Source organism: Carassius auratus, unplaced genomic scaffold, assembly GCF_003368295.1.
Source record: "Carassius auratus strain Wakin unplaced genomic scaffold, ASM336829v1 scaf_tig00012452, whole genome shotgun sequence".
Classification (NCBI taxonomy): domain Eukaryota; kingdom Metazoa; phylum Chordata; class Actinopteri; order Cypriniformes; family Cyprinidae; genus Carassius; species Carassius auratus.
In genome coordinates this window covers 190710-216373 of record NW_020524290.1, presented here as the reverse complement: position 1 = coordinate 216373, position 25664 = coordinate 190710, and the positions used below count along the sequence as shown (strand labels likewise).

Genomic DNA, 25664 nt, shown 5'->3' with positions numbered 1-25664 from the left:
AACCCAAAATGCAAATCACAAAAACAAATTAAAAGTCATGAAAATTCATTTAGATTTAGGTTGAAGACGCATCCACCTTAATTATTAAAAAGTATCGATATTGGTATCGGTATCGGCGATACTGGCCCTGTATTTACTTGGTATCGGATCGATACCAAATCTAGCGGTATCGCACACCTCTACTAAACAGTGCTCTCACGTGGCACACAGCCCTCTTGCCTTCAGTGTCCAACCCACACCATTTATAGCCTCGCAGTAACCTACAATCTTATTATGAGATTTAACTTTGCCCCAGCTGGACCTGTGGATGAGCAGTGCTCTAGTCCCGCTCCCCAGCTCAAATAATAAATGCATGGAAATAGTTATAAGGCGCTGTCGCTCACTTTTTGACAGATAAAACTACTCTGCCATGGCTCTGTCTGTGCGGAATACATAAATGCTCTGCCTTGAATTAATCACTCGCTCTTTAATGGATCTTTGATGATCGCGCTTGACGCAGCGAGGAGCTGCAGCTCTTGTATTCCGAGGCCAAGAGGAACCTTGTGTGTGTGAGCGCGTTTTGTTTTTTTGTTGTGTGTATGTGTGTGAGTGTGTTTTTTACCCTCGTCCGATATCTACTGCCTCTTTGAAAATGTCAAGGGGGTACATGGTGACATAGGGACCCCGTTTGGTTACGGAGAGACTCTTGCTTCGCTCTGCGAAAGAGGTAAGTGAGAAATGCTTTGGAATGTCGCATCTGCGCCTCTACTAACGTTGGTTTTGTCGGACGAGAAATGAAAGGAGCGCAAGTGTAGTCTGAGACATGTAAGTTATCCATGTGGCTTTTGTACGTCCGCGTATTTGCAACAAATGACTCGGCGTGACTTGTATAACTTATAAATGCATCGTCTGTTGTGTTGACAGTGCTTGACAGTGAAACCTACATGGACTCGAAATGAAAAATTAATTCGCTTCGTTTTGCACTAAGGCGTGAGTGTATATAGACGTTCACATGTGCACGTGAGTTGTAAGCGTGTTTCTTTTGGAATCATTTGACATTCTGCATGAAATAATTTGACAAATATTGACATGATGAATTTGAGAAGCAATATATACAATTCTAAGCTAGATTAAGCAAGTGAATACTTCATGACTGTTAGTGCAGGGCTTGTTGAACTCCAAAGCGTCTTACTTAGAGATGTTACAGGCTTGAATATCTCGTGCTTTCGCTAACATCTACAGAAATGTAGTCGAACGTTTCAGGACCCTGGACAGCAGAAAGGTTTGGTTAGCCGCTAGAGTTCGCCTTCAGCCGTAAAACTGACAAGTGATCGCCCCCTTTCAGTCCTCAGTCACATTTTAGTGAATCGCGTACAAGACAAATACGCATAGTAGCTTACGGTGTCATTTAACGACGACAGAGCTCTGAAAGTTTTCCAGTCTATTACAACAATGCAAGTGTTCTGGCTGTATGTACAAATGCAGTTGGTTTTTACCAGTGTTGTGTAGTGTAGAATTAAATATGTGCCTGAGTGTCTGTCTGAGGACTGCACGTAGGGATTGCTAAATTGAGAAATCATTGACGCTATAAGTCTAATAAATTATTCAGAGAGATAATAATTGAGTTAATGTTGAATGTATGACGCAGACGTACTTTAGATTATGTAATTTTATAGATTTCATGAATACATAAACCAGCTTTGCTTTAATTAAACTTGAAATTGAGAAAGTAATACACTTTACAAACAGCTGTGATTTAAAAAGCTCTAAAAGAGAAGAAATGAAAAATTACCAAATCTGCTCCATTTAACAGATTTGGATTCAGTGAAAACTTCCTAGTTATCTGTGAAATGTAAGCGCTGCACGCTTTAAGCTGTGAAATAATGTGCATCCAATTGGATATGGAATTGATTTTTCCTCACCTTGACTGACATAACTGTACAGTTATACTTTGAGATTCACCCACTGAAAGATCCTAAGCATATTAGGACATCCGAGTAACACAGTTCACATGGTAAGAAAAGAGCTTCTCCGTCATGCTCTGTTATAATAATACACTGTTATTATTATTAACAGTGTATTCCAGTAAGAACTGGATCAGCAAACAGAGTGAAGGTGTCTCAGCTTGTAAATAAAGCAGCTATCCCCCTCAAAACACGCAAACACATTTGTCAGGACAAACCTCTTACGATAAATGAAAGCATCTATTTTGAGACTTGTAAATAACTTTCAGAGTTCTTAAAAGCCACATTTTGGATTATAAGATTATTATATATATATATTTTAAGAAGGTGCAAAGGAGCTAGATCATTTTGATCGTCAACCACTTACAGCGGATTTGTTTTGATGGTAACAGGTTGAAAAGTATTGGTGAAGCCCAAAATATTGAATGTTATTCATCTGCAGCAGGCATTTTCATCTTTTATAGACCCAGGGAACCCCTATCCAGGTTCTGACCCAACCACAGGGACCACCCAACATAAAAAAGCTAGATTTTCTTGGTAAAAAAAAAGACAAAACAAAACAAACAAACCGTATATAATGCTTAACAGATCATCAGTTAGATAATGTAAGTTTCATATGTTTCTTCAAATATCTTACCCAAGGACCCACTGCAGTATTTTCAGGGATGATTAAAAACCTTAGATCAGAAGAAGCATGGCCATCATAATTATTATCATTTTGGAATTATTATTGTGCATGTACGTGTCTCTGCTGAAAGATCATTCACTAGAAGATATACAGTAGTAGTATATCTGTACAACCTGTATATAGATGACTGAATGACTGAATTGCACTGTAAGCTACAAACAGGTTGAGAATCTCCACCCTCGCTTTAATCATTTGGTACAAACACAGCCAATCATTCTCGACTTTCATCAGGAGCATTAACTCAAGAGCTGTGCTTAAGCATAACCTAACATTCAATGAGTTGCGCTGGTTCAAAAAACTAAAACATCATTTGTTAGATGTGCATGTCTATCCCCTTCTCTCTCTCTCCATCTCTCTTATCTTGATTATGCAGCTTGAAAATTGAGTCAGCTGTTTTGTATGCAAGGTGTCAGAGCCAGACTCTTTGTGGAGCAGAGAGCTATCATGCCGTGGCTACAGAGAAAGAGAGAGAGATGGATATACAGACACATAGACAGTCATAGAGGGAGATGGCATGTATGTGCATTGTTGGGATAGCAACGCTCATATTAATATCATATTATCTGGCTTTATAAAAAGCATCCTTTATGCCTGCAGCACTCACGTAAAGCATAATGATAAATTATGTAGCCACCCAATGTGCTCACTTAATACATAGACTCATAAAAAACACAAGTGCAGTTATTGGTGATATGTGAGGTAGAAGGCTTTTAGAGCACCACTGAGTGTGTGTTGATAATGGATAAGGACAGTTCTGAACTGATCATTCTGAGAGACGAGTGCCATGATCCAGTAAAGTACAGAGGAGAATAAAAGAGAAGACTTGCATAGGTGTAGAAGACATAGATAGCAATCAATTTGTAATTATATTTTCATCAATACAGAAAATGGATTGTTTTTTGATGTGTCAATTTCAGCTGTATACACACATATATATATATATATATATGTGTGTGTGTGTGTGTGTGTGTGTGTGTGTATGTACTGTACATACTAGAGTACTTTTTTTAAACATGAAAAAGAATATTATCTAGCTTATACATCAAAGGCAGTGTTTGATTATATATACATAGAGAGAGAGAGAGAGAGAGAGAGAGAGAGAGATTGTTTAGCAAACGCGTACATGTATGTATGTATGGAAAAACATACTAAACTGAAACTTTGTAAAAAGTTGTGTATTTTATATATAATATTTCTAAATTATTTATGATATTTCTATAATTCTAGATCTAGATTCTTTGTAGAATACCAGATGTGCCTCTTTTTAAGGAAATTTACAGCGAAGCACATGCCTGATATCATAATTATAAAAGGTGTTTCTACAATAAACAGCATTGGTAAAATGCAGGAATGTGACATAAGTAGATAAGACTGGAAGGACCCTATTTTTATTCATATGCCTGTAGTGAGGCGGCAGAGGTTGAATAGCAAATGAGGGGCTGTCCGTGGTCCTGAACACCATTGAGAGGCTGTTGGACTGAAGTGGCATTTTGGGCTTTGATTCGTTGTGGTATGAATTATGTACTTTTGATAGATGTTTCTTGTTTACACATTGAGACGGCAGCCTTTTGATTTTAAATTGATGGAGATGTTGCAAGCCTGTGGCAATGTCCCTTGCGCTTCAAAGCACATTATCAGCTGGATATGTATAGATGCAAACAAAGGTTTTTACTATACCTGAATGCTTGAGGGCATTCGACAAAGTGACGTGGGGATTCAAGGCTAGGCTGGTTTTTAAGGTTTCCCTGTTCTTAACCTGAACACAATACCTTTTGGCAGTAATGCATTGGCGTTGGTAGGGACTGACTGGAAGCTGACAGCAAGTGTTAAGCCTTGGGAGAGCTTGAAATTGACAAGTAATTAAAATCTAAAGGAAATGTTCAGAAAAGAGAACATGGAGGTTTCAGTGAGCATCCGGGGGCCTCAACATTGTGTTAAATAAGTGACTGGAACTTGCAGATAAGGCTGAAATTAGAAAACCGATGGCTTCACAGCCTTTGCCCTTGAGTGCTGTTTTATTTCAATTTAGCAAAGCAAAGACTGCACAGTTGTTGCGATTGTATCTCTTATAAAGCACACAAATGGCATTAACAGCTTCACCTTGAATCAGTAGCTTGTGTGAGTCATTAACTGCGTGGCTAGTGATTACCAAGCAGTGTGGCCCATTCTAACCTCGCAAGCACCGTGGCAGAGTTTGCTTTGGAGATTGCAACTCTAACGCGGCTGATGTCCCTGTCAGTCACAGCATAATGCTCTCAAAGCTAATAAAGTAAGATAATGTAGACTAAGTGGGACCACTGTTTTGGGATGGTTGGTGATTACAGAGCCTATAGTTAGTGAATGCTACATTTAGATGTGTTCTGGAAAACAGAAATTCTGAATCTTGTTCAGAGCATGAACTGGTCGCCATTACAGTGGTGGCCAAGATTATTAGATCACCAGTATACACACTATTTTTTTTTTCAGGTCTCTTGAAGCATCTTGGACATGTTGCCACAGTTCTTCTGGCGTTAGTCTGTAGTTTGGTCAGTTTCTTCATGTTATTCCAGACAGACTGGATGATAATGAGATCAGATCTCTGTGTGGAGCACTGGCTGCTGTAAGACTTCTTGTGCAAACAAACGTCTCACTGGATTATTACAATAAATGGCAAAATGAATGTTTGGAAATGTTAACTGATAATTCCTACTAAAACACTGCAGCAAAAGATAGATATAACTGACTTAAAACCATTTTTTTAGTTACTGAAAATACTAGTGTAATAATAATTTTGTCCATCACTGTACGTCAAAAGTGTATTTCCAGTAACCATGGAATCAAGGTCGTCTTCTTATAATTTTTTAATCCAATCATTTCTCATGCAAGAAGCCGTTTTACTCAGATTTATTACATTTAAATTAAATTACATTTATGCATTTAGCAGGCGCTTTTATCCAAAGCGACTTACAATGCATTCAAGCTAACAATTTTTACCTAAGAAAACACTAAAATGTTCATGCTTAATTTAGTATAAATACATCCACTAAGTAATTTATCTAACTAAATCAATTAAACAGTAATAAGTAAATCAGTCAAGCTGACATTTTTCAAAATATATATGACAATTACATTTGTACATTTTTTTTTTTTTTTAATTTAAAATTCATTTTTATACTTTGTTGGTCTCTGTTAGTTTACGTTGGTTCATTTTTGATGATTATTTTTTATTATTCTAAATATTATTCTTAAAAAAAAACGTCATGTGGTGCAATCTATACATGCAGACAAAAAAATGTGTACAGTCATGTTTTCAAAGTTTAAAGACAATATGTTTTTACTTTTTACTGCAGTCATTAACACTTATGTCTTTAACCCATACACTGAAATGAGGTTGAAATATCTCTTGAACTGCAACATTTAAAACAAACAAACAAACTTTGTATTAATAATATCCATGGATATAAATTAGTATGGGGTTTGCTGCCAGCACTCTTATTATTTGCAAATCCTTTAGTGATCAGGCTCCACATTCGAGAGTATAAGAGAATATTGAACATTATACCCTTCTTTAGTCTTCGTCATCCCCCCTGCGAAGTAATTAGAGGTCAGGATACAGAGAAGCATGGCTATATACCTGCAGGCCTGCATCCTGACTTGATGAATATCCTATGCATGAGAATCCATTAAAGCTGGTGATACATAACAGGTTTGTCAATGCTCACTTCAGAGGTTCTTTTATTGATTGAGCTTTTGAGCGGCCAGCCACTTTTCCTCTCTCTCTCTCTCTCTCTCTAGATATACATTCAGTGTAGATATCAATCAGAATGCAGTGCTTTTAGGGGTTATGAGATCAGTATAATCATAAACCATTGGTGCATCGTTCATGTGGTATTAAACAAAGACTAAGACAAGTTGTGCCTTTGGGAACAGATTACAATTAAATTAAAAAAATTTTAATTAATTAAAATTTAATTAATTAATTAATTTTTTTTTTTCAATATATACAAAATTGATATTTAAAACAGTTAATAATCATTCATATTTAAAATATTATTTCAGGATTCTTTGATGAAAACCAGCATTTGTCTGATGCTCATGAAAAAATATTCCACAATATTACTGCTTTTGCAGAAGAGAATTCTTAACACACATTAAAAATCTTACTGTTCAAAAAAATTAACTGGTAGTGTAGATGCCTTTGTTGTCACTTTTGATCAATTTAATGCATCTTTTCTAAATAAAGAATTCTAGTGTAATGTATGTCTAAATAGTAGTGTACCGGATCATGGTTTCCATTATTTGATAAAAAATAAGAAATGTATCTAAAGTCTTATTAGTATGATGTCTAAATTTTAGTCAGAGTTACATCACAGTGTCATTGTATTTAACAGGATCAATATTCTTGATCACCCTGCGTTTCAAGCAAGAGCTGACGCTTGCATATTCTTCACACACACGCACACACTGTAAATTGCTTCCTATTAAAGGAACTGTCCATATTGCAATCATTGTAATCAGTTCACATGGAAAATACAAGGCCTGTGCAAATGATTCTGTTCCAAAGCCAAAATAATACTTGTTGGGCAGTAATGCACATACACTGTGTAAGGGTGGATTATCAATATAAAGCGTGAGTCCAGTAATGTGCTCCTTTAGATTCCATGTGCAGCTTTTTGTGAGGCTTTTGGCTGGAAAAGAGAGCTTCCTGTCCTCATCTGGTCCCCCACTTTGACTCACAAGGCCACTAATACTCTGAGCATCATGGTCAGTTCTTTCTGTTTCTACATTCTACTAAATCTTTTTGTGACTGAAGTTAAAACCTTGTTTTTAATTCCATGAGAGGATTTACTAGTCAAAAATGTATTTAAAAATAATCTAAAGATATGTGTTTGTACATTCAAATTATGATAATAGCAATAATGATAGTTTTGATGCTGATGTAGGTGATGATGATAGAAATCTCCCACCCTATAATTTTTTTTTTTCATAAAGAAATTGTTTTTAAAGTGAAAAGTACATAAATTTGAATATTCTTTTCAAATATATTGGATTTTATATATACAATATTATATATTGGATTTAAAAATATATATATTTGATTTAATAATCAGTGATTTTATGCAGTGAATCAATGACTAAGTCAGCAGTTCAATATATATATTTTTTCAATAGTTTTAATTAGAGTATGTCAGTCAGTGTGCATTATTAACGGTGTATTTCATTGCTCTGTAAAAACGCACAGTACCTTTTTCAAATAGTTTTTGCTTCAAATAAAAATTTTTAATATCGTGACTCATCTCACAGCTGGTTGGTTTAATTCATGACTAGAACTATGTATTAAGCAATAGTTTAAAATCTCTGTGGACAAAATGAATGTGTCAAATACGTCTGGAATCAAGCTGGAAACAGTTGCACTTGAAATTGGAAAGAATTTAAACTTTTTGTTCATCACGTTTCAAGATTTGATTTATTGCCTAGTGGGACAGAATAGGATGTGACATTAGAAATGTGTTGAGAAAGAAACTGTAGAAATAAATTGAGAAACAGGTATGGGTATTTGGAAACCGCCAAACTAACATCTGCTTCTGGCCTCTGAGATAAATAAATAAGTAAACAAATAAATAAATAAAAACGTAAACTGCCTCATACTTGCAGATCTGATTAATGTATTCGTCTGCTCACCGAAGACAATTCAAACAGATGGGATATTCTGAAAACTGACAAAAGTCTGAGGATATCTCTGAGGAAATGAAATGAGAAAACAAAGGAGATATCATTCATCGTGTGGCACCGTACATATGGCTGTAGAGGAGGAAAAAGCTGCGAAAGCAAACACCATGTCTGTCTTTGTGTCAAGTGTGTCACTGTTTACCCTCTCCTGGGGAAAAGCTCATTTATAATCTGACTGTGTGGCTTATTCATCACAGTAAATAATACTTAATGCCCACATGACAATTCAAACAGTCCACTCTTCCAGTTCCTCTCTGTTCCATCAGTCCCTCAGTTGAATCTGCAGGGCAATTTATCCATGTGTTGAGCCGTATCACGCACAGAGAGCACCTTCTTTCATTTCTGACAGACTTATCTTGTTCATGGTGAGGAGTATACAGGAGAATGTTATTCTCTGAGAACAACACAAAGAACAGAGTCACGCAGGTCAACGGTCCTTATTCAAGCACTCCAGTAGCGTGAACTGTGCACTTTCCAAACGATGGCATTTACCAGCAGACATCAAATATTTTCCATCCTTTTGAGACCACGTTGTGTTCTTTTGTCAGTTGCCCCCCAGGGCATTTATACAAAACTTGAACTTCAAATACAAAGATAGTGGCAGATAAATAAATGTGTAAAGTTGGTCAGATAGATGAACATTTGAGTCTATGATGTACTTATCAACCGATACATAAAAATACTATTCATACAACTAATTAAATACACATACTTATAGTCATTTTATTTTTATTTTTTGCAAATATAGAACTAATGATTGTTACGTGACTGTTCCAACAAAAAATGTAAAAAAAATAAAAAATATCTCATAATTTACTCACTCTCATGTTGTTCCAGCAAAGATATGAATTCATTTCTTCTGTGGAACATAAAATATGTTTTTAGAAACATCTGAAAAATGTGAATATTTTTTTTTCTTCATACTATGGAAGTCAATGGTTTACCAGGATTGTTTGATTTTCATGTTTCAAAGAAAAAAGGTGAGTAAATTGTAACTTACTTTCTTTTTTCTTTATTTCTTTCTTTCTTTTTTATTTTTATTGAAATTTAGTGAAAGTTTAAAAAGGTGTTTAAAAGTTTCAAAAAGTAAGAAAAATTAAATAAAACCATATGAAACCAGCATGAAAACAAAGAGCACTTTGCACCTTTTAACATTTTACCTCTTTACCCAGTTGAGATGACAGACCCATATTCCTCATGTCAATGTTACCGTAAAAAAATAAAATAAAATCTTTTTTGAGGAAACATTTTCAGTTATGCTCTTGCAACCATTTGTCCATTTCCTTGTTCAGTGAAATTGCTTTGATACTCAACAGAGGGGAACAATTTCAATGAAGACTGGAGTTTCCTTGCAGGCATTTGGAGTATTTTTGATGCTGCATGTGTCTAGGCAATCAACAAGGACCTGCCAAGTTAATACATATTATGTCCAAAGAGCACCAGAACATGGCAGAGCCAAAAGGTCATGACTTCTATGACCAATATCTTGCTAATGTGCAATATTGATCCCTGTTTTTTCAATTATCATTAAGGACCCATATGGTTGTTCAAAGTTCAGGAGATAATTAAGTAAAATGTTTTTTAAATTCTATTGACTGCAGATTGCATCAGTTGCCAAGACGGGTTTTAAAGCATCTAAGCATTTCTGCCATGATGGACCATAAATTTCACTTTTGGCTGGCCTAGGCTTTTTGCTGACCTCACTGCGAGCATCTGTCCATAATTAAGGGCTTGGGATTGTTTTATATAATTTATCCAATTTAAGAGGTCACATGATTAAAGACCATTACTTTCATTAGAAATATTTGGGAATTCAACTGATATTTTCTCACAGTGCAGAGAGAAAGAGCACAGTTACCATAGAAACTGTCTCTGAAGTTGCCGGATAACATACAGTACTATCATCTACTTATTAAAAATGTGCCAATATTCACACAGTTTGTTGGCTACGTTGTATGGAAACGTTCCAATCAGTCTCTCTCAACGCACAGTGGATGGGGCCTCTATTTCCCCGGGTCCACTATTAGCATTAATTTCATTCATTCAAGGTTTACATGCAGCTGGATATGACTACATTATTCTTAATATATTTAAGCTCCATATTGGTTCAGTAATGAGCTGGTGGCTTGATATTAGCATGCTGGTGTGACAATCTGCTTTAGTATCACATCCAGATTTTTACAGATACTTAGAGACTCTTGAATTGGAGGCAGATATCTTAATTGCATTAATGATTATGGGTCATTTAGTAAGCACACTAAGAGTTTATTGGAGAGTCCATCCAAGGACATCCCAGAGGAAGATGTAATTGCTCGCTGGCTTCTCTATCTATCTATCTATCTATCTATCTATCTATCTATCTATCTATCTATCTATCTATCTATCTATCTATCTATCTATCTATCTATCTATCTATCTATCTATCTATCTATCCATTTATCCATCCATCCATCCATCCATCCATGTGTGTATTTACATAATATAAACAATTTAAAAAATATACACATATTCAACTTTTTTCATCACAACTCTCTCATATTATCCCCAGGCCATCTTTGTTGTTAGGCTCTGAGAAACAAACGAGGTGCATTTGACAGAGTAAGGGTGTAGCACTGCCAAATGAAGCAGATAACACGGCTCAGATAATTTGATCTCAGAAGAATTTGATGAAAGATGTTGGAGTTTATATCTCGGCAAATCGAATCACATTGAGATTGTTGCTATCTCTTTTGTAACTCCAGAGGAGACATGCGGGAGAAAAATCAGGAGGAAAATCTTACAAGAAGGAGATTCAAGCATTTCTTCTCGATTCAATCTCATTGTTGTCTTGTAGAAACAATTGGGGTATTAAAGAGAGCTCACTGGCTATTTTTCTTACCTATGGTCTTTTCTTAGACCTGTTTGGGGAAAAGGTGAAATGAAACAGCAAAATGCTACGGATTATTTTGCAGCCTTTTAAAAAGGGTTTGTGTTTGACACTTGTTGTTTTGCTTCGAGTGGTCCCCAGCCATGTGTCAACGATGCCTACAATGATGGATTGCAACTTGATGAAGGTGGACATAGCATTGGACTTTCATGGCATTTTCAGATTCACACAGTACCATCTACTAAATTAAATCAATTTAGTCTCAGTATATTTTTTTTTTATTATAAACTTGACCCCACTGCATGCCAAGCTTAAAGAAAGCCTTTAACGGCATCTCATTTCAGATTACACTGTGACATTCATTCAACAGTTGTTTCTTCCCCATCTATTCACATGCTTAGCCAAAGTCCAGGTGGATTTCAGTAATTACGTTGTCGTGTCACTCCGAAATAGCGATGCTGCAAAATGATCAAAACCCATCGCTCGTTTTCGTGTCAAAACATTCTCGCCAAATGAGGCGATAATATGCGAGTCCTTCGCGGCAGCCATGCTCGTGTTGAATGAAGATGATTTGCAGGCCTGCGGTTTTAATGATTATTATCCAGGCCCGACAGCTGGTAGATACAGAGGTGCCTCTCCAGCTGTAGCATGCGAGACTGACGCTCCACCTGTAGTCTCCTTACCCACATGCCCTCTGCTTCTCATTAACCAGGGCTGACTTTCAGAGCCAATCAGAATGACCCACTGATTACCTATTGTGAAGGCGGGAAAAGATTAGAAGGGAGAGAGAGATACTGTAGAGACACTGAGCGAGAGAGTGGGAAAAGCACTGTCTCACCATGGGATTGGAGATTGCAGCGTGCGTGAGGTGTTATCCTCAAGATAAATATGGATATTCACGGAAGCACTGCGTGCCAATTACAGCTTCTCACTTCAGCGCTGGACCACCTGAGCCAGAAAGCAGTAAGAGAGTTAAAGACATGAGAACATGTCCTCTGGGCTTTGCTTGAGTAGAAAAGAGGGGGAAAGTAGACCGTGATCAGACCCTGCAGTGGGTATTTACTTCCACCTGATCCTATCGCTTTTCCAGAGTTGTGGAGGAAGTGTACATGCTGTTAAAATGTCCCGTAGATTTAAAGCTGTGAAGAGAGGTTTAATAGAGATATCAGATGCAGGTAAAGCAGGATATTCCTGTGTAATTTTATGTATATATATATTTTTTTACTCTTGGTGAAAGCCCATTGTTAGTAAATGTCTGTTTGTGTACCATGAAATAAAATAAAAAGTGTTTTCATAAATACTAAATGATCAAGCCATTCTCAGTAGAGGCTTTTAAAGTGTACTGTAGATCGATTAGTAATGCAATATTTAACATGCATGGTTATGAAGGCCAATCAATGAAATGTGCAAATGATAGAAAAACAGAGGCGCTCTGGTGCTTTCCATTTGTATTTGTTCTGGAGTCTAAATACATATGACGGAGTAAGTCTGTAAATGAAGGCTCTTAATTTTGGACCAGATAGTAGTGAAGCAAGTATGGATGTTACTTGTGGCCTTCAATGGGAAGGCTATGCCTTGGCCAAAAGTGTAGTCTTTCTTAAAAGGTCTTTGGAATTTAGTTTAGTGAATCATTGCCCTAAATCTCTCTTTATATATATCTCCCTCAGGAATGCATACAATCAGCTACCAGCAAATACTTAAAAAAAGTAATTATAGAACAATTTTGAGTCTTTGCAAACATCAGTTTTTGCCACAAAATCTCTCCCACTTCAGAGGTCTTTGCCATTTTCTTCGAATCAAGTCATGAATATATACAATAATGTCATTTTAACAATCTGCTGAATTGATATTCAGTTATTGTTTATAACTTAATAATAATGGTAAAAAAAAAAAAAAAAAACATACTTGAAAAGGATTCATTTTAAAATTTTCTTTTTCCCAAGCTATATTTTGTGCCATCATTGTGGAAAGTGCCATTTGCTTACGCTTACTTTCAAAGTAAGAAATTCATTGCCTTGTCTATCCTCCCCACTCCCAACAAACCCAAACCTCCTTCCTTCATTCATTCAAATTTCCTAAATGTAATAACTGAATTTATGAATCCCTCTAAGGATGTGCTCAGGTAATCGGCCAAGCAATAACAGAAGTGCTCTCCTTCCTGAGGCAAACCAAACCCAATCTTATTTGATTAACATTACACAATTCACCAGATTAGCTATGATTTATGACCTTTGAATTTATCAGCCTACTCAGTTCATACACTGTCAACCTTATTTGTTATGACTCTGACTTTTATTGCTCCTCTCCCCCTGCGAGAGTGAAGCAAGCTGGTGAAAATACAGAAAGAGCAGAGCCTCTTAAGGCACCCGGCTGCTTAAAACCACGAGGGCTGGGCACATTAATCATGTTATAAAAAGCCGGAAAATCCAATTAATTCTATTTGATATTCCAATAAGATCTGGGTCTGATTAGAGAAATCTAATCTCTTCTGACCACCATAGAAATTTATATTACCCACATTCAAATCAGTGGGGAATATCTCCTTAAGTGAAAAAGGGTTTTTTTTTTCTTCTTTTTTTATCATCCAAACAACTGGATCCCTAACTGACTGATACTATTTTTCATGCTTAAATGCTTATCTCTGGTGGTTAATGTTTTTTTTTTTTCCTGTGTTCTTTTAATTAGAGCGGTTTTATCTTTCACCTCTCATTACTCATATTGCTCCGGAAACCTCCAATGGTATGAGCCTCGGTGGAGCCAATGCTGGTTTCATTATATTAAATATATTTATAAAAAAACCCACAAACATGCTTTCTTGTCTTGGGCTCTCTCTATCCCAACATGAAGTGGTGTGTCCCAGGGAGGGAATGTGCTGATAAGAGCATGGTGAAAGCAGGACTCATCTCATCAGCGGAGCAAAGTCCTAGTTAAATATTCAAGAAGCTTTCTGTCAGATGTTCCCTCAAGAGATGGACCAGAAGCTCCTCCCTCTAACATGTGAAGAAGCAGAAAGATGCTTTCTGAAGGATTTGCTCTCTGAAGGCACATAGCTTATATATGACCTCTGTTTACACCAAATCAACTGGGCAGAAAATGTAGTTTTGCTGAGTGACGTACAAAACATTTATCACATACTCAATTCTTGAAGTTTCCCTTCCTGCTTTCTTGTTAGCTCTCCCATTGGACTGTCACGATTTAATCATAAATTCATCTGAGAAACGTTATTCTCTCTGGATTGAGACCTGTGTGATTGAGACCTGTGTGATGACAGTCAGAGTCCGGCTGAAGTATATGAAATAAATGTTTCATGAACCTGTTCTCTATATATGAGCAGAAGTATTTACAGATTTCATTTATTTTATTGCTCGCTTTTATTTAGAATTTTTTTTTTTTTTTTTTTTTCATGGAAATCAATACAATACACTTCTCTCACCAGGACATCGTTAATGAAAATGTTAATTCATTACATTCCATCTCGTATTGACAAGGGTGCAATACGCCCAGTGGGAGAGAAAACAAATCAGTGCAACTACGAAATCGGAAAGTGTAGAATATTTGTGAACAATAAACCAGTTATAAACCAAGATGGTTTGGAGCACACATTATTAGTGGCGGGGATTATTTATAATATCACATTTTGCGTTAGTAGTTGATTGTTCTTTTTATGTAACAGACACTGATTCAACAGTAGCGCTTCAGGCCACTCAAGTTTGAGTCCTGGCTTGAGGTCATTTACTGATATCGTTCCCCTCTCTCCTCCCATTGTTTTTCGTAATAACTACACTGTTCAATCTAATAAAGGTGCAAAAAAAAAAAAAAAAAAACCTTATTAATTAAGAAGTGAGCCATCAAATCATTTACCCAATATTTTTTTTGGGTTCTGCACTGAAAAACAAGGTCTGGGATTTACTTTGAAACAGTTCCCACTAGAAACAATTGAAAATGTTACAAATAGTGATTCTTGCTAAGAAAAACAATTAAAACATTTTAGTAGAAAAACTAATAGTATTTTCTTGAGAAACACAGTCCAAAAGCGGACTGAAACTAATAACTAATGTTTATTAATAAATAAAAAAAAACCTAACCCTAACAGGAAACTTTGTGCATTTTTACTTTCTCAAAAAAGAAAAAAAAAAGAAAAAAGATCTTATTCTGGTTTATAAGCGTTTTGATAAATGTGGACATGGGTTATGTCCTCATAAGTCACGCTCTCCTTGTAATACCTGTGTTATACCCATGTCATTATACAGAGTTGTGTTCTGATATGTCACAAAAACATGCTAGCACACACACACACACACACACACACATGCACACACGCACACACGCGCGCACATGCACACACACACACACACACACACACACACACACACACACACATACACACACACACACACACACACACACACACACACATATATATATATATATATATATATATATATATATAATATATATATATATATATATATATATATATATATATATATATATATATGGGGAGTTCTTTCCATTTTGTTGTGTTTTTTTATGGCAAAAATTTGGTGCAGACCTTTAGGTGCATTTAAAAATCTGTGTCTGTCATATTAAGTAATCATCATTCTGCAAAGCATATCATTCTGTTTATATTTTTGAAAATTTAAGAACGCCAGACAGTTGTCAATGGTTCCATGTGCTTGCCGTATATTTTGCTTGAATATGTGTGTGTACAACACATTTTGACAGCAGGTGCATAATTCTAGTGCAAGACGCTGGCAGTGGGCCCTGAGGTTACTGCTGCCTCTGTCATGCCCATGTTTGCGCTGGACTGCATCTGCATTCACTCCTCTCGGGCTCTGAACAGCTCACGCTTTAGCAGATCTCTGCTCTGCTCAGAGGTAACATTAATGGTTAGTGTGTAAGACAATAAAATCCAGATTTCTATGACCTCTGGAGTTGATCTATTCTTGGTTGGTCTGTTTGGATAATGGGGGAAAAAAAACAGGCATGAATGCTCAATTGCCTGGGGAACCGGTTGCATTTGCTGATGAATAATGAAGTCAAAGTCAAAACTTTGCTTTATGTGACATCGTGCAGACAGATGTCCTATGACCCCTTGTAGAAGTTTTGGAAAGTGTGGTATATCAAAAAGAAAGTTGGAAGACTATTGCTGTGCAAATCAGTATACTTCTTCATCTCTGCTTTATTTCTGCTTTAGTTTGCCTGTGGATATTTAACAGTGCCACGGCTCATTGGATTTTAAATTTTTTACATGCTGTAATTTGAAGTTTTGACGCAAAAAGGAACAGAAAAATTTTTGAGAGCTGCTTAAGAATTGAAGACATCTGTGCCTGTTAGATTTCGCAATGGCAGACTAAATTTGCTGTGTTTTGCAGTAAGATATAGAAGCAACTGTTGCCGATCTTCCCAAACCATTGCTTTCTTTTGCAGCTGCCTTTAGAGCATGTTGTAGGGGAGAGTGGGGCTTGTTGTGACAGAGGACTGTAAGTTGTCACAAAACTGAGGTTTTGGGTCAAAAGTCCAATTATTCAAATGCTTATTTTCTCTGCTTTTGTAGGTTTTGCATATTAGCTTAAAACATCTAGTTCAAAATTTCTTCATTACATTTTTGTGTTTCATCCTTTGAACTCAATAAGTCTGTTATGCTGACCAAGGCTGCACTTATTTGATCAAAAATAGAATAAAAACAGAAATATTGTGAAATATTATAATCATTTAAAATAACTGTTTTCTATTTTAATTCATCTCTGTGATGTACAGCTGAATTTTCAGCATCATCACTCCAGTCTTCAGTCAAGTCAAGTCAAACCAAGTCACCTTTATTTGTATAGCGTTTTATACAATACTGGTTGTGTCAAAGCAGTCAGACAGTCAAACAGGAAAACAAGAGTCAAACACAGAAAATAGTCTAGTTTGTCAATAATGCAAGAAGACAATAGTATTTTTTTTAGCTAAACTTCAGTGATGATTCAGTGATGACATCATCCAGTTCAGTTCTCTTCCAATAGTGTGTCCAATCAATCAGTCAAGCGTCCCCATGTCCCATGATCCTTCAGAAATCATTCTTATATACTGATTTGCTGTTCAAAAACATTAAGTATTTTTATTATTACTATCAATGTTAGAAACAGTATTTTTGTGGAAACTGATACCTTTTCCCAGAATTCTTTGATAGTTAGAAAGTTCAAAAGAACAGCATTTATTTGAAATAAAAAAAAAGACATTTGGATTCTTACACAAAAATGGTAACTTCTGTAAAATGCATCCTTGCTAAATCTTTTTCTTCCCATTTACTTCTGACAGATGTTTTAAATGTTTTTATTAAATAGATTATTTATTTAATTTCTTCTTTTTTAAAAGCTTTAGTGGTTGTTTTTTATTTACTCTTTCCCTTTTTGGCTTTTGTAGTATTTCTGTATGTTGACTTTTTATCTTTTTAGCAATGAATTGTTTTGTGTTTTGTAATTATTTAACATTTTTAAAATGTTGCTGTTTAATGTCACAACTTACCCCATATGATATGCTTCACAAAAGATTAACTTATAATCTTAACTTGGACAATAACAATGGAATTTTTCAAAAGTGCCTTTTCTTTCTTTTTTTTTTTTCTTTTTTTTAAAGCTAAAACTTAAAAGTATGTGCAGATATAGAAATTTAATTTAAAATATAAATATATCAGAGCAGGCAGCAGCAGGTGAAAAACCCCAGACTCTGGCCTGCATGCTGCGTTACACACTACAGTAAACCACCTGCTCAGTCCACAACTGATGACCATAATGGAGAAATACTGTACGCATATGACTCATCTAATGGCATTCGCCTGCATGCGGCAAAAGCCAGAAACAAATACGCTTGTTGTCTTTTTTCTTCGAAGGGATATATTTACGATCCCTCCTAAAATGCTTTCAGTTCTTTTGAGTCATTCTCGGATTCCCGCACTACATGCCAAAGAGCTGTGGATATGTTTTCTCAGGGGTTTCTCTGGCAGGTTAGAACAATTAGGGAGTGAATATAGGGGTATTTAAACACAGTTTTGCTCATCACTTCATGTTATTAGTATCTCAGACCTGGCTCATGTGGATGCTTATGTTACATAATACCTGTTGTTATTGCCTGCTCTAAGTGTGTTTGATTAAATTGCTGCGGGTATAGATGTGTGTGTATGTGTGTGTGTGTGTGTGTGTGTGTGTGTGTGCGTGCCTTGCAGTTGCCATGCAGCAGCGCTGAGCTGAAAGCAGTAAGCTCTCTCCTGCTCTCATCTGAATTACCTGTCCACATTAATTAGAGGGACTATGCGTGAATGGGGTCTTAGAGTTTCTTGCCTTCAGAATTAAGATAAGCCTCTTTGTAGCCGTGTGAGTTACACCCGGTTGACCCACCTTTAGAGTGACACACCTGCAGCTGTGGGGTCTTTAGACTCACAAATCACCAAGGGACTCGAACCGTTCGACAAACTAGCTCCATGTCTGTAGTTTTCCCCATTTTTCTCCACTTCGTGCACTCGGCTGTCTCTTTCCAACCACCGCTTCCCCAAATCCTCATCTGCTTCACAGAATCCCTCATTACCAACATCCCTGAGAGATTTGGGGGGTATTTTTGTCTTGTTTTACAGTTAAAATATGTATAAATAACCCGAGAAAATATAATATAATAATATGATTAAGACATACATTTTCTTAACTTACTGTCATATAGTTATTTTTTCCTTTCTTAAATCATAAATTTAACAAGGTTTAGAAAAAAAAATGTATGCTAAATACGAACTCAAATATGAAGTGTAGAGTCAGCATTTATTATAACTGATTTAAAATCAAAACTTTTATTCAAGGACACGTTAAATTAATCAGAAGTGACAGTAAATACTTTTTTTTTTTGAGTGTTACAGAATTAGTGTTCTATTGATCCTTCTATAAAAAAAAAATTAAAAAAAAAATATTAAGCAATGCAAACATTGATAATAGTGAGAAGGGTTCTCATTCAAGACAACCCCTTGAATGCAATGAATCGGCACAGAGTATGAACATGCATGTGACACCAGAAGTGTAATTCCCAATCAGTCAGGATATGAGGAGTCACAAGCGCTATTGTCCTCCCTCCTCTTGTCTTTCCTGCTCATCAGAGTCCTGCAGTGGCCACTTCTTCTGCCATTATTCTCAGTTTATAAGCCATTCATTCCCACAGGGGTTGCGCTGAAGAGCTTTACTGTCTGCTTTCAAACTTGGCACAGTAAAATGAAAGTGTCTTCTTAAAGTGGTTTTGTTTCCATACTTATCGTTTCTTAATCCCTGGGTAATCCCATCGTTTTCTTACCGCCAATCCCAGGGGCCTGGCAGCCTTAGACACTTCACTTTGTTGGCTCCTTTAATACTCCAGCCCATCCTAGAGAATAATGGCCACATGTTTCTATTAGAACCAAGAGGGATGGTCAGATTGTCCACGTCTCCTTCACAGGGTGACCGTATATCCTTGAGGAATACACAGAGATTCATGAGGTCTGAGAATAACAACTTCTTAATTGGATTCATTTAGTCCTGATCACCGTCCTCATAAGCAACATTTGTGCACGGTGATGTCGACTCATTATCTGATTGCCTTTCACTGCTTCTTCCTATCCCCCCAGAAATGTACAATTATGTCTCGTTAATGAATTCTAGCCTCACGCCAAAGCATGGCCAATCGCAAACATGGTAGCCAGTGCCACCTTCTCTTGGTCGGTTTGCTCGTTCATCACAACTGGTAACATGCGCCCACATGTGGCTTTATCTCTCCTTCGCATGCACATACATCTAGGTCAGGAGGAGGTTCAAAACATATGGAGCTTCTTATGTTCGTTTACCTCTAATCCCCGTAATCCATTATTTGTCATGCTGGAAGTGCAGGGTTGGTATTGGAAGTTCAGGAAGAAAAGAGGATCAGGGCAGGTCTGAGAACAGAGCTGGAGGCCTCAGCAGCTGGCGCTATCTGATCAGAGGCGACAGAACCTTTTGCACATATCTACATGGCTGGAACCACGTCCCTGAGGCTGCCGCTGCTCCTCTCTTCATGCGTAACATACATCTGCCGCGCTCACTGTGATGTACTTGTGCTGTTCTATTAAAAGCGGTCATGAACCGTGACTCCTCTGTGTCAGTCATGACTCTTTATAAATGCACATGTGATGGGGGAAATGGCATTTCTCCTGTAAAGTTGAATTAGGGCTGCTAATTTATTTGTGATATGTCATTTATTAAACTGAATTAATTGAATTTATATCTGCAAGGCTTTACAATATGTTCAAATTATTAGTTCAAGTCATTATTTATTCCAACAGCTAACATAACAGCATTTATTGTTTCATATACCTACTTATACATTTTTAACATTGTAATTTAGCACAAGTTTATATATCATGAATGAACATGAATTAATACTGAACAATATTGATAAATGAACGTAACCTACAGTATATTACAGGAGTAGTTCACCCCCCCCCCAAAAAATAAATAAAAATAATAATAATAAAAAAATAAAAAAAATAAATAAATAATATATATATATATATATATATATATATATATATATATATATATATATATATATATATATATATTGTGACACCAGACACCTTTTTTTTATTTTATTATTATTATTCTGTCACCATTTATTTACTCTTTTAGTTTTTCCAAACCTATTTTAATTTCTTTCTTCTGTGGAACATAAAAGAAGAGATTTTGAAGAATGTTGGTAACCAGTCAGTTTCAGTTCCAATTTACTTTAATTGTATTTATTTAATTAAATGTTCCACAGGTCAAAAAGGAAGCCATATAGGTTAACTACAACATCGGGTAGAATAAATGAATAAATAAATAAAATGAAGTTAAATTTTTGGGTTGTTGTGCAGTTTTTATTAGATAGCTAATGCATTCATTTGTTAACAAATTTAACCTTATTGTAAAGTTAACTATATATATTAATATATACTGAGGAAAATTCTCTAATGAAAATAATTTAAAGAAATTACATTGTGGGAGAAAAAACAAAAAACAAAAAAAAAACAAAAAAAAAAACAAAGAACATTGTACACTTGCAGACTTATATCTTTGGTTGTTTTCTTGCTGTTTTGAAATAGTCTGGTGCTATGAGTGCAGTATTTTTCATAACACTGCTGTATGTTAAGTGAAAACTGTTTTCAGTTGTATTGTAGTCCACCCATCCTTTTTATGAAGTGAAGAATGCACACTGTGTGATGGTTTCTGCTTGTTCAAACTGCAAAAATAAAGTAGTACTTCAAGATTTAATTTCTATAATAGAATTAACACATGTCAGGGGGCATCTTTACTTTTTTAAATAATTCTTAATTTTGATTTAATAATAATTTAACAATATTTTATATTAATAATACTATAATTTACTTGATTATTTAAATATTTTATATATTATTTTATATATTATATAAATATTTTATATAAATAATATATTACTATTATTTTTATTATTTTTATTATTTATTTGTATAATAATTGTACTAAATAAAGCTGTTTTTAATTATCATCATTATTATTTATTTATTCATTTGACTTTTTTTATTTTTTTATTTTTTTTATTATTATGAAATATCAGTATTTGACTAGCATTCCAAAAGAGTATGAGACATCTTGAAAAAGTGAGCAGTGAGGAAATTACAGTCATGTACCGGCATCAGTTCTTTTAAATTACATATTGATTCGTATATCTAAAATGCATCATTGGAACGGTTTCCTCTGTGTTATAGATGATAATATGAGGGCATGTTTTGATGACGTGTGAGGTTTGTTTGATTTACAGAGTACAGGATAAAGCAGCAACGGATGAGAGCTGCTTGGCCGCTGGATATATATAGCAAACACCCTGTGCCCATCCCTGCTGTCACAGACTCATGTCAGTGCACTTATAAAAGAGTTCCAGTCTTACTGTGTGGCACAGTTGTCACAGTAAAGGTTGTGCCCTATTCTGTTTACACCGAGAGAAGAAAAGAGGAGGAGAGTCTGAACACAGTAGCTACACAAATAAGACCATGAATCAGTCACCTCACAGTCCAGGTACCTTCCATCCATGCATGATTCAACAACTGCTAGATCCACATCAACCATCAAAACTCAAGTCGCAGCTGGAGCTGAGTAAATCACCTTTGGAGCAGAAGATCTCGGGGTACCCGCGATCGCTCTTTGAGGGCATTAGGCTGATGGATCCATGTCAGGCGGCGTGTATCAATGGCATGACATACAAGGATAATTTGCTGTCTTACATCCCTGCCGCTAAATGGATTTGGAAGACAGGAGATCTAACAGGCAGGACAAAGGGAGAGAGAGAGAGAGAGAGAGAGAGAGAGAGAGAGAGAGAGACTTCTCTCATTGACACCATCTGCATTTTACCCGTCAAACTGAGCCCGTATGTGGCTCTCGCTACAACTTGTGAATAACGGCTACGTTCAAACAAAGCAGCTGAATACAATGCCAGTCCTGTTTTACGGGGCTAAATACAGTTACATTCGCACATAGTTTGGTTTTAAAGCAGAGTGACATTGCCTTTATGTAACCGTAAATTTTCAGTACTCGCATTTTGAGTGTGAGATGAGGTTGTGTCTCAACTGAAGCTTTTAGAAGCAGCCGTCAGTTTCCACCAGAGCTACTGCCGTCTGGGCACGCACCAAATGATGCACTTTGCAATTCAAAACTGCTGGCGGTTAATTAAGATTTGATGGATGAACTTTTGATTGGATTCATTCATTAAATAACATCCTGTCAATTGTGATAAGTCTTGCCAGCCTTATGGATGTCGCCATCTTAGATATTTACTTTAGTCACTGTTGTTATGGTGACAGCAGTGGCGGAGATTTTCTTTCAGTATGTTGGTGCAAATGATAAAAAATAAAAATGTCATATAGTCTACGTATGTGAAATTGTGAATATAATATAATTTGATTTGGTAAATTAAATAAACCAGCTTGGCCAGGCTAAGAGACCAGCTAGACCACTTTTCAGTTTAAGGGGTTTTAAGGAGAGGAGCTACATACATTATTCATGGCTAATGCAAAAATACAGAAGCGTTGTGTGAACAGGATCATTTGAGAGCTACACCTGCTTGTAAATACAGTTGTCACTCCCAAGCGCTTTGACTGTGTGAACATAGCCAATTATCTGAGCCCCTTTAAACAAACACCCAAGCAAATAGATAATTAAGATCTTGTGTACTGTGCAACTAATTACATTTTGAATCAACGGGATGATTAGTTTGTTACTCGTGATGCCTGGCAGGTGTGACTAAAGGAAGAGGAAACTGCGGTGACTTTGAGAGTTTGAAAGTCTTTGTTTTGGAAGAAACAGCTGAGCTGACAAGTCTCTTCTTCATTCATACCGTGATGTTGCTGTAGGACTTATCAGTTGAGAAGAGAGATGTCTTTCGTTCTCCAAAGGCTCCCCTGCATTACATCACGTACAGACTACTGTGTCCAGTAAAAAGGAAGTGACCCACAACACACAGAGAGGTAGGGGAGGATAATCGGGCTGACAAAGCCATCAAATTGTCTAAAATACTCTGGCATATTTACTGCATAAGCAATATTGTATGACTGTTGAGCTATATTTTAATTGAGTGATGCACTCATTTAAGTTCAGGAGAACAGTAGCAGTCCTTTCCTTTTCAACCAAGCTTCAACAAAGATCACTTCAAGGGAAGATTTTGAGCGTCATTAGTTTGGTGTGTACATTTCAGACTTATTTACTGACTGAAGGCATGGGAAAATAATTAAGTGAAATACACTGAACGGGCACTCATTAGGCAAGCAATCCATTTGTGTGTGTAAGCGTCCTGCTGGCTCCTAGTGGAATAGGCCGCTTGTGGATTCATTGTTCTAATGAAGTTGGCAAAAGCCACCCGGTGCCAGTATAGTGATAAATCACTGTCGAGCTCCCACTAAGTGAGATGTTTTCAAGGAAAACAATAAAAAGTCAAGCATATTTATTATTGAATATCGCTATGTGACAGAATGTGTCAATAAGATGATGAAATTTGATGGTTTTAGGAAAAATAATAATAATAAATAAATATATATATATATATACACAATAAATTAGTGCTATCAAACAATTAATTGCATCCAAAATAAAATTTTGCTTACATAATACATGTGTGTGTACTGTGTATATTTGTTATGTACATATAAAAATAGTGTTCCTGCGGCCCAAGTGGTAGAGCTTTGCATTAGCAGTGCAAGGTTGTAGGGTTCAATTCCCAGGGATCCTCATTAATGTACACACAGCACCCCATATTGACATAAACAGAATTGTTGACATTTTTGCACATTAATTAAAAAAAAAGAAAAACTGAAATATCAAATGGTCAGTATATAGTAGAAGTGCCCTTGATTGAGTCTTTTTGGGAAAGATGCAACAAGTTTTTCACACCTGAATTTGGGGATCCTCTGCCTTTCCTCCTTGCAGATCCTCTCCAGTTCTGTCAGGTTCGATGGTAAACATTGGTGGACAGCCATTTTCAGGTCTCTCAAGAGATGCTCAATTGGGTTTAAGTCAGGGCTCTGGCAGGGCCATTCAAGAACAGTCACGGAGTTGATGTGAAGCCACTCCTTCGTTATTTTATCTGTGTGCTTAGGGTCATTGTCTTGTTGGAAGGTGAATCTTCGGCCCAGTCTGAGGTCTTGAGCACTCTGGAGAAGGTTTTCGTCTAGGATATCACTATACTTGGCCGCATTCATCTTTCCCTCGGTTGGAACCGGTCGTCCTGTCCCTGCAGCTGAATAACACCCCCACAGCATGATGCGGACACCACCATGCTTCACTGTTGGGACTGTATTGGACAGGTGATGAGCAGTGCCTGGTTTTCTCCACACATACCACTTAGAATTAAAGCCAAAAAGTTCTATCTTGGTCTCATCAGACCAGAGAATCCTTCAAGTGTTTTTTTTTTAGCAAATTCCAGGGGGTTTTCATGTGTCTTGCACTGAGGAGAGGCTTCCGTTGGGCCACTCTGCCATAAAGCCCTGACTGGTGGAGGGCTGCAGTGATGGTTAACTTTCTACAACTTTCTCCCATCTCCCGACTGCATCTCTGGAGCTCAGGCACAGTGATCTTTGGGTTCTTTTTTACCTCTCTCACCAAGGCTCTTCTCCTCCGATAACTCAGTTTGGCCGGACGGCCAGCTCTAGGAAGGGTTCTGGTCATCCCAAACGTCTTCCATTTAAGGATTATGGAGGCCACTGTGCTCTTAGGAACCTTAAGTGCAGCAGAAATATTTTTGTAAACTTGGTCAGATCTGTGCCATGCCACAATTATGTCTCTGAGCTCTTCAGGCAGTTCCTTTGACCTCATGATTCTCATTTGCTCGGACATTCACTGTGAGCTGTAAGGTCTTATATAGACAGGTGTGTGGCTTTCCTAATCAAGTCCAATCAGTATAATCAAACACAGCTGGACTCAAATGAAGG

The 25664-nt window shown here is 36.5% G+C and overlaps 1 protein-coding gene across 1 annotated transcript in view; it reads left to right on the top strand.

Moving 5' to 3' along the window:
• Nucleotides 1-296: 296 nt before the first annotated feature.
• LOC113073605 (protein ELFN1-like) overlaps nt 297-25664 on the top strand; it is a 92909-nt gene continuing 67541 nt past the window's right edge. The window contains exon 1 of the mRNA XM_026246417.1: nt 297-706. The gene's annotated coding sequence lies outside the window, so the exon portion shown is untranslated. The remainder of the gene's footprint in view (nt 707-25664) is intronic.